At 43.2% G+C, this 10,924-nt stretch overlaps 2 pseudogenes; both read left to right on the plus strand.

The window, feature by feature from the left end:
* Positions 1-344: 344 nt before the first annotated feature.
* On the plus strand, positions 345-2,964 carry LOC105537721 (annotated as a pseudogene).
* A 6,113-nt stretch (positions 2,965-9,077) lies between these two features.
* LOC105537728 lies at positions 9,078-9,880 on the plus strand (annotated as a pseudogene).
* The last annotated feature ends 1,044 nt before the right edge of the window (positions 9,881-10,924 follow it).

Genomic DNA, 10,924 nt, shown 5'->3' on the forward strand with positions numbered 1-10,924 from the left:
ACAGCTAATAATAATCATCAAATAAGAATGGCAAGTGTAGCAAGTGGTGGCTTTTCAAGAAAGAGACTCAGGAGACTTTCACTTTGCATGCACTTCTCTGTCGTTGGAACAAAAGTAGACGTATGAATGCAATAACCACTGTGATTTTTAAAATATATGAAAGAAAAAAGTCAACTGTGGTCAGGCCATGGTGAGCCTTGGATGACATTCTGATATACCTTTTCTTTATTTATAAAGCCCCACAATACACTCTCACATTGCTTAACGTTGAACCTAGGTTCAAAGGGGCATTTAAAGGTCTACAACAACAATTGATTACAGGGAGGTGGGCCACATGGGATGAGATGGGAGAGGCTGGCAGCTCAGACTGCAGGAGTTCCAAATGGAGTCAAGCAGAACTTTCTACTGATCCATTTACCCATAATGAGTTGGGATTGCTTGCAGATGAAATTAAAATCTATGACAAAAATAAAGACAAAGTTTTTGTCTGTGCTAGGAAGGTTGAAGGATCAAGCAGATGGAGAATACGTCTTAGTCACTGGGATCACGCCCACCCCTCTAGGAGAAGGGACGAGCACAGTTATGACTGGGTTGTGCAGGCTCTGACCATGCACCTGCTTGTCACCTCCTTTGCCTGTATGAGGCAGCCTTCCCAAGGACCGACTTTTGGAGTGAAAGAAGGAGCCACGGGTAGTGGATATGCCCAAATCATCCCCATGGAAGAGTTCAACCTTCACTTAACTGGAGACATCCATGCCATCACAGTTGCCAATAACTTACCAGCTGCTGCCATCTACTCAAGGATTCTGCATGAAAATGTGCAGACAAGGCTCTGTATAGTCGGCTGAGATTCCTTTAATGAACAGTGTCAGAGAATTTTCAGAAATTCTCTGATTGCTCGACTAAAAAAGAACTGAGAATAAGATGGATCCAAGCACACTGACAGAAGAGGAAGTGAGTAAATTTGCCTGTCTCGACACCAACCCTTCCACATCGCATGGCAGAGAGTATTGAATAAAAATGACCACTTTTTCCAAAACAATAGTAGATGTCGGCATGGATGCGGTGATCTACACTGCCGGTGGGAATGTAAACAAGGACAACTACTATGGAAAACACTTTGGAGATTCCTTAAAGAACTAAAAGTAGAACTACCATTTGATCTGGCAATCCCACTACTGGGTATCTACCCAGAGGAAAAGAAGTCATTATACGAGAAAGATAGTTGCACACGCATGTTTATAGCAGCACAACTCACAGTTGCAGAAATGTGGAACTAACCAAAATTCCCATCAATCAGCAAGTGGGTAAAGAAACTATTATATATATAAACAGTAGTGTACATATATATATACACACACACTGTATATCTATATACACACACATACTACATATATATATATACTACATAATGGAGTACAACTCAGCCATAAAAAGGAATGATTTAATGGCATTCTCAGTGACCTGGATGAGACTGGAGACTATTATTCAAAGTGAAGTAACTCAGGAATGGAAAACCAAACATTGTATGTTCTCACTGATATGTGGAAACTAAGCTATGAGGATGCAAAGCCATAAGAATGACACAATGAACTTTGGGAACTCAGGGGGAAAGGGTGGGAAGGGGATGAGGGATAAAAGACTACAAATTGGGTGCAGAGTATACTGCTCGATTGATGGGTACACCAAAATCTTACAAATCACAACTAAAGAACTTACTCATGTAACCAAACACCACCTGTTCCCCAATAACCTATGGAAATAAAAAAACTCAATTCAAACGACTGATTTCTACGAAAAAATAACCATCAGGCAGGCAAACACAGAGAAGGACTCCTTGGCAGATTCTGTTTGACATCATGGTGGCCAGCGGGATCATGGTGGTGCCGGCCCTTACAGACAACCTCTCGGACATGAAGACATGGCTGGGAAGGATAGTGGTGGCCAGTGACAAAACCAGGCAGCCTGTGACACCAAATGATTTGGGGGTGACCAGTGTTTTGACAGTTTTGATGAAAGATGCAATGAAACCAAATCTGATGCAGACCCTGATACGGACACTCGTATTCGTACACGTGGGCCCTTTTGCGAACATCGCTCATGGCAACTCTTCAGTGTTGGCTGATAAAATTGCCCTGAAACTGGTTGGTGAAGAAGGCTTTGTAGTGACTAAAGCTGGCTTTTGTGCTGACATTGGAATGGAGAAAATTTTCAACAACAAGTGCCAAGCTTCCAGCTTGGTGCCCAGTGTGGTTGTGTTGCTGGCAATGGTGCAAGCTCTGAAGATGCACAGAGGCAGGCCAAGTGTAACGGCTGGTGTTCCTCTTAAGAAAGAATATAAAGAAAAGAACGTCCAGTTGGTGGCAGATGGCTGCTGTAACCTCCAGCAGCAAATTCAGATTGCTCAGCTTTTTGGGGTTCCCATTATGGTGACTCTGAAGGTCTTCAAGATCCACACCGGTGCTGAGATTGACTTGGTGTGTGAGCTCACAAAACGGGCTGGTGCCTTTGATGCAGTCCCCTGCTATCACTGGCCGGTTGGTGGAAAACGGTTGGTGGACTTGGCTTGGGCTGTGAGAGAAGCTGCAAGTAAAAGAAGCTGATTCCACTTCCTGTGTGATGTTCAGCTTCCAATTGTGGAAAAGGTAAGAACCATGGCCCTGGCTGTCTACAGAGCCAAAGATATCTAACTCTCTCCTGAGGCACAAACCAAAATAGATTGTTAACACTCAACAGGGTATTGGAAATTTGCCCATCTGCCTGGCAAAGACCCACCTTTCTCTGTCTCACCAACCTGACAAAAAAAGTGTGCCAAGGGACTTTATCGTACCTCTCAGCGATGTCAAGGCCAGCATAGGTGCTGGGTTCATTGGCCCTTTGGTTAAAACGAGGACTGCCACTTGGCCCTGCTTTCATGACATAGACCTTGATATAGAAACAGAACAAATTAAAGGCTTGTTCTAAGTGAACAAGGCTTTCATAGGAATTGATTCAGGTTCCTGAAACAGACTCCTCCTTGCCTTTTTGCTGCAGTTGGAGAAGAAACTGAATTTAAAAAATGTCTTTTATTCAATGTTGGAGAAATGGTGAAATAGGCCAAGGATTTCTTCATTGAAGGTGTGTTCTTTTCACAACAGAGTATAGTGTTCAGCAAAAGGACCTCCACCAAGTCTGAAAAAAACTAATTTACTTAAGTTTCAATAGAGTTTACGTTATTTCTACTGCTTATACTTTAGAATGTTTATTTTATGGGACTAAGGGATTAAAAGAGTGTGAACTACAAGGTAACATTTTCCATTCTCGAGTTTTCCACTTTGTCTTTGAGCAGAAATTAATCATGGACCTAGAAAACCAAACCCCCCCAACACACACACACACGAGTGGGATCAAGCCATTGTGAGCCCTGAAAGACCCTATGATCTACTTTAGCTTTTAGTTATAAAGCCTCACAAAACAAGCTCACGTTGCTTGATATTGATACCTAGGTCCATAATAAATTGTAAAGGTCAGAACAGCAATTACTTACAGGAAGTTGAATGAGATGGGACACGATGAGAGTGGCAGATATGTATTGATAATGGCAGAGGCCAAGAAACATCTTAGTTAGGGATTGCGGCTCAAACAGCTGTGGCCTCTGATTTGCCCGCAGTCCTCATACAGGAAATCACAGGCTGTCTGCATCTTCATAAACCTGGATTGGTCGCCAGTTCTCATTCCAGCTCTTGTAGGCATCTCCTAAATGACCCAACACAGAAGAGAGCTCTGAAGTCACTGAATCCCAGAAAGGCTCTACCCCTTTAGCAAGGGGCAGCTCTTCATCTTTGGACAGAAGGAGGAGGAAAAGGTAAGGGTATGTACCAAGAACTCTCTCTTTCCACAGCAAGTTATTGTTTTTGCTATAAGTTCACAAACCTGTGTTTCCATCTTGGGGTCCTATACACAGAGGGTCATAAGTTTCCTTCAAGAAAAGGCAGGAGACATGAAGCTTCCTTCTGGAAACAGTGCTGGCAGCCCAGACTGTGGGAGTTTCAGATGGGGTCAGCAGACCTTCCTCCCTCTAATCCATCTCTCCATATCACCCCCTTTATTCCAACCATTCAATCTGCTTTCATGGAGATAATGATGCTTTCCAAATTCACTTAAGGAGCAAGGGGATATGCAAGGCATTGTTTCCTACAACCGAACTGTGGTAAAGGGGTCTTATTATTTTACTTACTTTTCAAAGTTATTTTTCTTTGCCTATCTGGAAAGGTCTAAGGAAGAAACAGATGGTCCAAAATGAAATAAATGAGGAATGTTTCATGAGGGGACTATGTACAAAGATGGGCAGGGTCAAGGGGAAAAGACAATGCCTAGGGAAGCACCCTAAATGGCAGTGGTGGAGCACTGCTTCCTCCCCTAAGCTTAAAGGGACAGGGAAGGAGCAGTTACTGTTGAGAGTATAGCCATAGCCATAGCTGTAGCTGTAGGGTTGGGAGAGGATGAGCAGGCAGGTGGAGAAGCCCTTCGTCACCAACGCACAGTCATAAAGGCAGAGGTCCAGATGGTGAAAATTCCAAATCACTCTCCTCCTGCCTTCCAGTCTCCTACCAGTGTCTCTCAGTGTCTCAGTTCAACCAGAAACCAAAAGGAAAAGAATATCACTGGTGAGGTACAGAGAAGCCACCCTCTTGGGATATCAAATAGGGTAGAGAAGATTGGGAAGCAAATCCTCATGGCAAATGAAACTATCTCTCTCACCTCACCTTTCTATAGCTTCCTCCTACCTCCTGGGGTTTTCTCTAAATCTCATTGAATCATGTCTCATTTCAGCTGTATCCATCAGAGTTTTTTTTATGTTTGGAAATTCTTTCTCTATTGTCAATTTTATGGAGAAATACCTGCATTTATCAAAAAATGCCTAGGAAATGATGTAGGGAAAAGAAAGAAAGATCCGACTGTTACTGTGTCTATGTAGAAAGGGAAGACATAAGAAATGCCATTTTGACCTGTACCTTGAAAAATTGCTTTGGTGAGATGCTGTTAATTTGTAACTTTGCCCCAGCCACTTTGCCCCAACCTTGTGCTCACAGAAACATGTATTGTATGGAATCAAGGTTTAAGGGATCTAGAGCTGTGCAGGACGTGCCTTGTTAACAAAATGTTTACAAGCAGTATGCTTGGTAAAAGTCATTGCCATTCTCTAGTCTCAATAAACCAGGGCACAACGCACTGCGAAAAGCCGCAGGGACCTCTGCCCTGGAAAGCCGGGTATTGTCCAAGGTTTCTCCCCATGTGATAGTCTGAAATATAGCCTGGTGGGATGAGAAAGACCTGACCTCCCCCAGTCCGACATCCATAAAGGGTCTGTGCTGAGGTGGATTAGTAAAAGAGGAAAGCCTCTTGCAGTTGAGATAGAGGAAGGCCACTATCTCCTGCCTGCCCCTGGGAACGGAACGTCTCGGTATAAAACCCAGTTGTACATTTGTTCAATTCCGAGATAGGAGAAAAACTGCCCTATGGCGGGAGGTGAGACATGTTGGCAGCAATGCTGCTTTGCTATTCTTTACTCCACTGAGATGCTTGGGCTGAGAGAAACATAAATCTGGCCTGCATGCACATCCAGGCGTAGTACCTCCCCTTGAACTTAATTGTGACATAGATTGTTTTGCTCACGTGTTTTCTTGCTGACCTTCTCCCTATTATCACCCTGCTCTCCTACCGCATTCCTCTTGCTGAGATAATGAAAATAATAATCAATAAAAACTGAGGGAACCCAGAGACCGGTGCCTGTGCAGGTCCTTGGTATCCTGAGTACCGTTCTCCTGGGCCCACTGTTGTTTCTCTATACTTTGTCTCTGTGTCTTATTTCTTTTCTCAGTCTCTCGTCCCACCTGATGAGATGGACCCACAGGCGTGGAGGGGCAGGCCACCCCTTCAAATGAAATGTAATTTTAAAAAGAGAAAACATATTCCTTTTGGTTAGAATGTAAGTTTGGCTGCTCTAAAAGAGATACAAAGTACGAATATCTTCAACAAGAAAGTACAGTTGTCACTCCATGTCAGCAGGTTCTGAATCCACAGATTGAACAAACCACAGGTATAACATATTCCAAAAAAAGGAGGACAGGAGTAGCTGTATAGGTGCTGAGCAGGTACAGACATTTCTTGTCATTATTTCCTAAACAATATCATATAACGATTATTTACATAGCACTTACATTTTAATAGGTATTATAAGTGGTCTAGAAATAATTTAAAGTATAAAGGAGAAAGTTCATAGGTTATATTCAAATACTACATCATTTTCTATAAGGAAATTGAACATGGGCAGATTTTGGTGTGTGCAGGGGTTCTAGAACCAATCCCCTGTGGAAACCCAGGAGTGACTATATTTAAGACCTGAGCTGGAGGCTCCAAGGCGTCATACATTAGGACTCTAAAAATTGCTGCTCCCTAATGTCTAGAGAGTTGCTCTCATTCTTGTGGTCCTACTGCCTGCCAACCGGCTCAGCATTCCAGCCTGATGGAGAAGGAAGAGGGGAAGGGAAGGTTGTGCTCCTCCTATTGATCCCATGAGCCAGGACTTGCTTACATCACATCTGCTCACTTCCCATTGACCAGAACTTGGTCATATGATGTCATCCAGCATCACGGAAAACTGGGATGTGGGTCCTTGTGCTGCTTTTAAATGCTCATAATTGTTGTGTGATTGAAAAGGAAAATTGATATTGGGGCAATGCAGTAGACTCTAAAGCTCCTGACTGTCTCAGATTCTGTGCTCACGTCAAGATTTTTCAGGAGCTCTTCGAAAATAATGATTGATGAAGCAGAGAACAGTAGAGAAGTCTCATGCAGGGCTCCAAGGACCAGGGGCTTATACTGGATCTGCTCTTCATGCTATAATCTCAGGAAGATCCTTGGATTCTTTAAGCCTCAGCTGCTTATGTCATATGAGGATATTACAATAGATGGTCTTTGAGGAACACGTGCTAAATATTGGCAATATTATAGTGAACCAGAACAGGCATAGCTTAGTTTTTATGGAGCTGCAGGTTTCATGAGGAAGGCAAATATATCATGTCCTAAAAATAGATGGACAAACTCTTAACCTTAAGTATCCTCAATGTGGTTAACAGAGGTTCTAGTTTTCCATTAATTTCCTTTTCAGGACAACGAAGGCTGTGGCAGCTTTTCTCTCTAAGAGAGCTCAGGATGGATTCATCCACTCCTGATGCTCCTCTGTACTCCCAGAGGAGGGTGTGTCTTCTTTCCACCTGGAGGCTTCCAGCCCCTGTGCATCCTTGTCTTTCCAGAGAAAAGGCAGCCTTTGTGATGCAGAAAGGAGCTCCTCCATTTGTTCCTAACTGGATTTCATTCACCTCTATTTGGTTCCCTGTTTGATTTGTTTCTCATTCTCTATCTGGAGTTTGTTTAGGTTAGCTTTTTTTTTCCAACCCAAAATTTTGACTGCCAACTTGGGTTAAATTTGAGAGCCACTCCTCTGCCTTCCCCCTCTATCATGTATAATCGACATACAGTGGTGGTGCTGGGTCCAAAGGGTGGGTGAAAAGGATGGACCTTGAGGCACCTCTGCTGGGTCCAAATCCACACTATATAAGGCCAGGGACAAATAACTCACTCTTTTTGTGCTCTAAGTGCATTCTCTGCCATACAGGAATAATACTAACTCTTATCTCCTAGGCTCTTGAGAGCATTAAGACAATCCCTAATAAACCCTCAATCAGCTGCTGTTTTTCAGCCAGATATGAGCTAGTCCTGTTTCACCAGTTGAAATCTACATGAACATCTCTCTTTGCATTCCGAGCACTGAACTCCTATTTCCCCTCATGGACTCCTCTCACACAAATGTTTGCACCAACAGAGAAACTCTACCAAAGATCCCCTACGAGACAGAATCAAGTAGTTTTGCACTGTGTACATCCAGCAGAACAGTTAAGAGTCCTCCAAAGATATTGCCACATTTCAATTACCTCTTTCAGCGGCACTCAGACCTCACCCGCACTTACTCTTTCCTCTTCCGTATTGCTGAGCAATTCAGCTCAGACCACACCCTGCCCCAACACTGTGTACAAAAGAGATTCTAGGTGCTCAGCAAAGCCACACCAAGTCATCATTTCAAAGGCACATCGGTGGTCAACTTCGGGTATTTGGGCACATATCAATAATGCCTTTTAACACAGACAGAACAAATAAAATTCTGATGAATGAAATTTTTACATCTCATTATATGTGTGTGTTCTAATGCCTTTGTGTTTTTATTTTCCTTTTAATCCAAAGCTATCACTACCATTAGGCTCTTCATTCATGCATTTATTCACTGAATGAATATTTACACAAAACACAGTGTGCTTCGCATGGAGCTAGGCACTGGGGATATAAAAGTGCTCCTCTCTGTAATGATAGACACACACTGAGCCATTTCTAGCTCACCAGGCCCAGTCATCATCACACTTGTCCTAGCAAAACATCACATTTTCCTCATGTCAATAATGCCTGGCCTTCATTTTCATCCATGATGACCACTTTTATCATGAGGGTGTCCACCTCTTTACCCAAACTCCTGCACCTGAGAGAAAATTTCTGACCAAGATGGAGTAATGCTTGGATCCACAGCCCTGGCCAGTTGAGTGGGGATGTTTTGATCATAATGTTTTTCCCATGTCAGTAGAAAAATTGTATTGCAATAGAGAGAGCCCAGGCTTTAGAGTCAGATTTGGATTTGAAACTGGAGTTGAGCACTCCTCACCTTTTGACAGGTGGCTTATTCTCTGCAAGCCTCTGTTTCTCTCCTGTGTAAAATGGGGACAATAATTCTCACATAATAGAATGTATGTGAAATCAGAGATCATACAGCTGCTGATCACATCTTGTTTGTGTTCCCAAGGGCACAAGCCTAGGGGTTCTGTGCATGGATCCAACCATCCCAGCCTTGGGTACAGAACTGACATCAGTCGATAGGACTGAGGAGGCCCATCTTCAACATTGTGGCATGGAGATCATGATCCTCATGTTGCTGCTCCTCATCGTTGACCTGGTCAGGCTGGCAGGAAATGCAGTCATGCTCTGGCTCCTGCATGCACAGGAACACCTTCTCCCTCTACATCCTCAACCTGGCTGGGGCCAACTTCCTCTGCCTCCTCTCCCAGATTTTAGAAACCATGAATTTCTACAGTGACTTCTTCCTTTCCTTCTCCACCTATTTCACCACTGTGATGACCTTTGCCTACTTTATAGGCCTGAGCATGCTGACTGCTATCGGCACCAAGTGCTGCCTGTCCGTCCTGTGGCCCATCTGGTACCGCTGCCACCGCCCCACATGCCTGTCAGCAGTCGTTGTGTCCTGTTCTGGGTCCTGTCCCTGCTGCAGAGGATCCTGGAGTGTATGTTCTGTGGCTTCCTGCTTAGTGGTGCTGATTCTGTTTGGTGTCAAACATCTGATTTCATCACAGTCATGAGGCTGATTTTTTTATTTGTGGTTCTCTGTGGGTCCAGCCTGGTCCTGCTGGTCAGGATCCTTTGTGGATCCTAGAAGATGCCCCTGACCAGGCTGTACGTGACCATCCTGCTCACAGTGTTGATCTTCTTCCTCTGCGGTCTGCCCTTCAGCATTCAGTTTTTCCTATTTTTCTGGATCCACATGGATTTGGGAGTCTTATATTGTCATGTTCGTCTAGTTTCCATTTTCCTGTCCGCTGTTAACAACAGTGGCAACCCCATGATTTACTTATTCTTGGGCTCCTTTAGGCAGCGTCAAAACAGGAAGACTCTCTAGCTGGTTCACCAGAGGGTTCTGCAGGACACACCTGAGGTGGATGAAGGTGGAGGGCGGCTTCCTGAGGAAACTCTGGAGCTGTCGGGAAGCAGACTGGGGCAGTGAGGAAGAACCTCTGCCCTGTCAGTCAGACGGGACTTTGAGACCAACACTGCCCTGCCACCCTGACAATTATATGCATTTTTCTCATCTTTGTGCCTCAGAAATGCCTCAATGATTCCCCCAATATCTTCAAATAGTTTTATTTTTAATCTCACATTTCTAGTTTTACTAAGATAAAGCATTAATTTGAAAGTACACTGTTTAGATCTTTCTTCATATTTCTAACAAATTTCCCTGTTAACTTCCATTAAATTTTTCATACTGAAAACTTTTACTTTCAATTTTTATTGAGATGGAAAGAATTCCTGTACAGAACTGGAAAGCCCTGTTTTATAACTATTTCCTACCTGACAGTATCAAAGGGAAGATTCCTTATCTTTCTCTCAGACTATGTTCACCTAAAAATCATGTTTCCTTCTATGATTAGGGGTATTGCTGCAGGGAGGAAGCTCATTCTGGATAAGTGAGTTCTGCTGCCTCTAAATTTCACTGAATTCTCAGATATAGGGGAAAACAATGTCCTTAGAGACAGATTCTCTGCATTCATAGAAACAGTCTAGGAAATGGGTTTTATGTAAAGTCCTCTGCTGTCATTTGTCCGTGGCGTGGTGACATGTTGGCCTTAGTTTCAAGTAAAGATAACCATGGTCCCTTCCCCTTGAGAACTAGTAAGTACTTACTTAGCTCTTCATGGACAAATGGACAAGTGTAGAGTCTATAAATATGACACGAATTCTAATTTGGCCATCTGCAACCTCAGTATTGGTTTCAATGTAGAAATTGTCTTAAAACCTTTTATCATTTGCTGACAGATTCCTTCAATTGTACAGGAATTCTGAATACTTCTCATTTTTGTACAAGTTGTTCTGGCTGTAACTTTCAGTTAGTTTCATGGCCAGTCACCATAAGAAGCAAGATTGAAGGTATCTGACCTTTCCTTGATGTCAATTACAGTATCTTGATAATAGCTTATCATTGCAACATAATTCTGATACATGCTGCAATATAGATGAACCTTGAGAACATTGTGCTAAGCAAAATAAGCCA

Source organism: Mandrillus leucophaeus, unplaced genomic scaffold (assembly GCF_000951045.1).
Source record: "Mandrillus leucophaeus isolate KB7577 unplaced genomic scaffold, Mleu.le_1.0 Scaffold1025, whole genome shotgun sequence".
NCBI lineage: Eukaryota > Metazoa > Chordata > Mammalia > Primates > Cercopithecidae > Mandrillus > Mandrillus leucophaeus.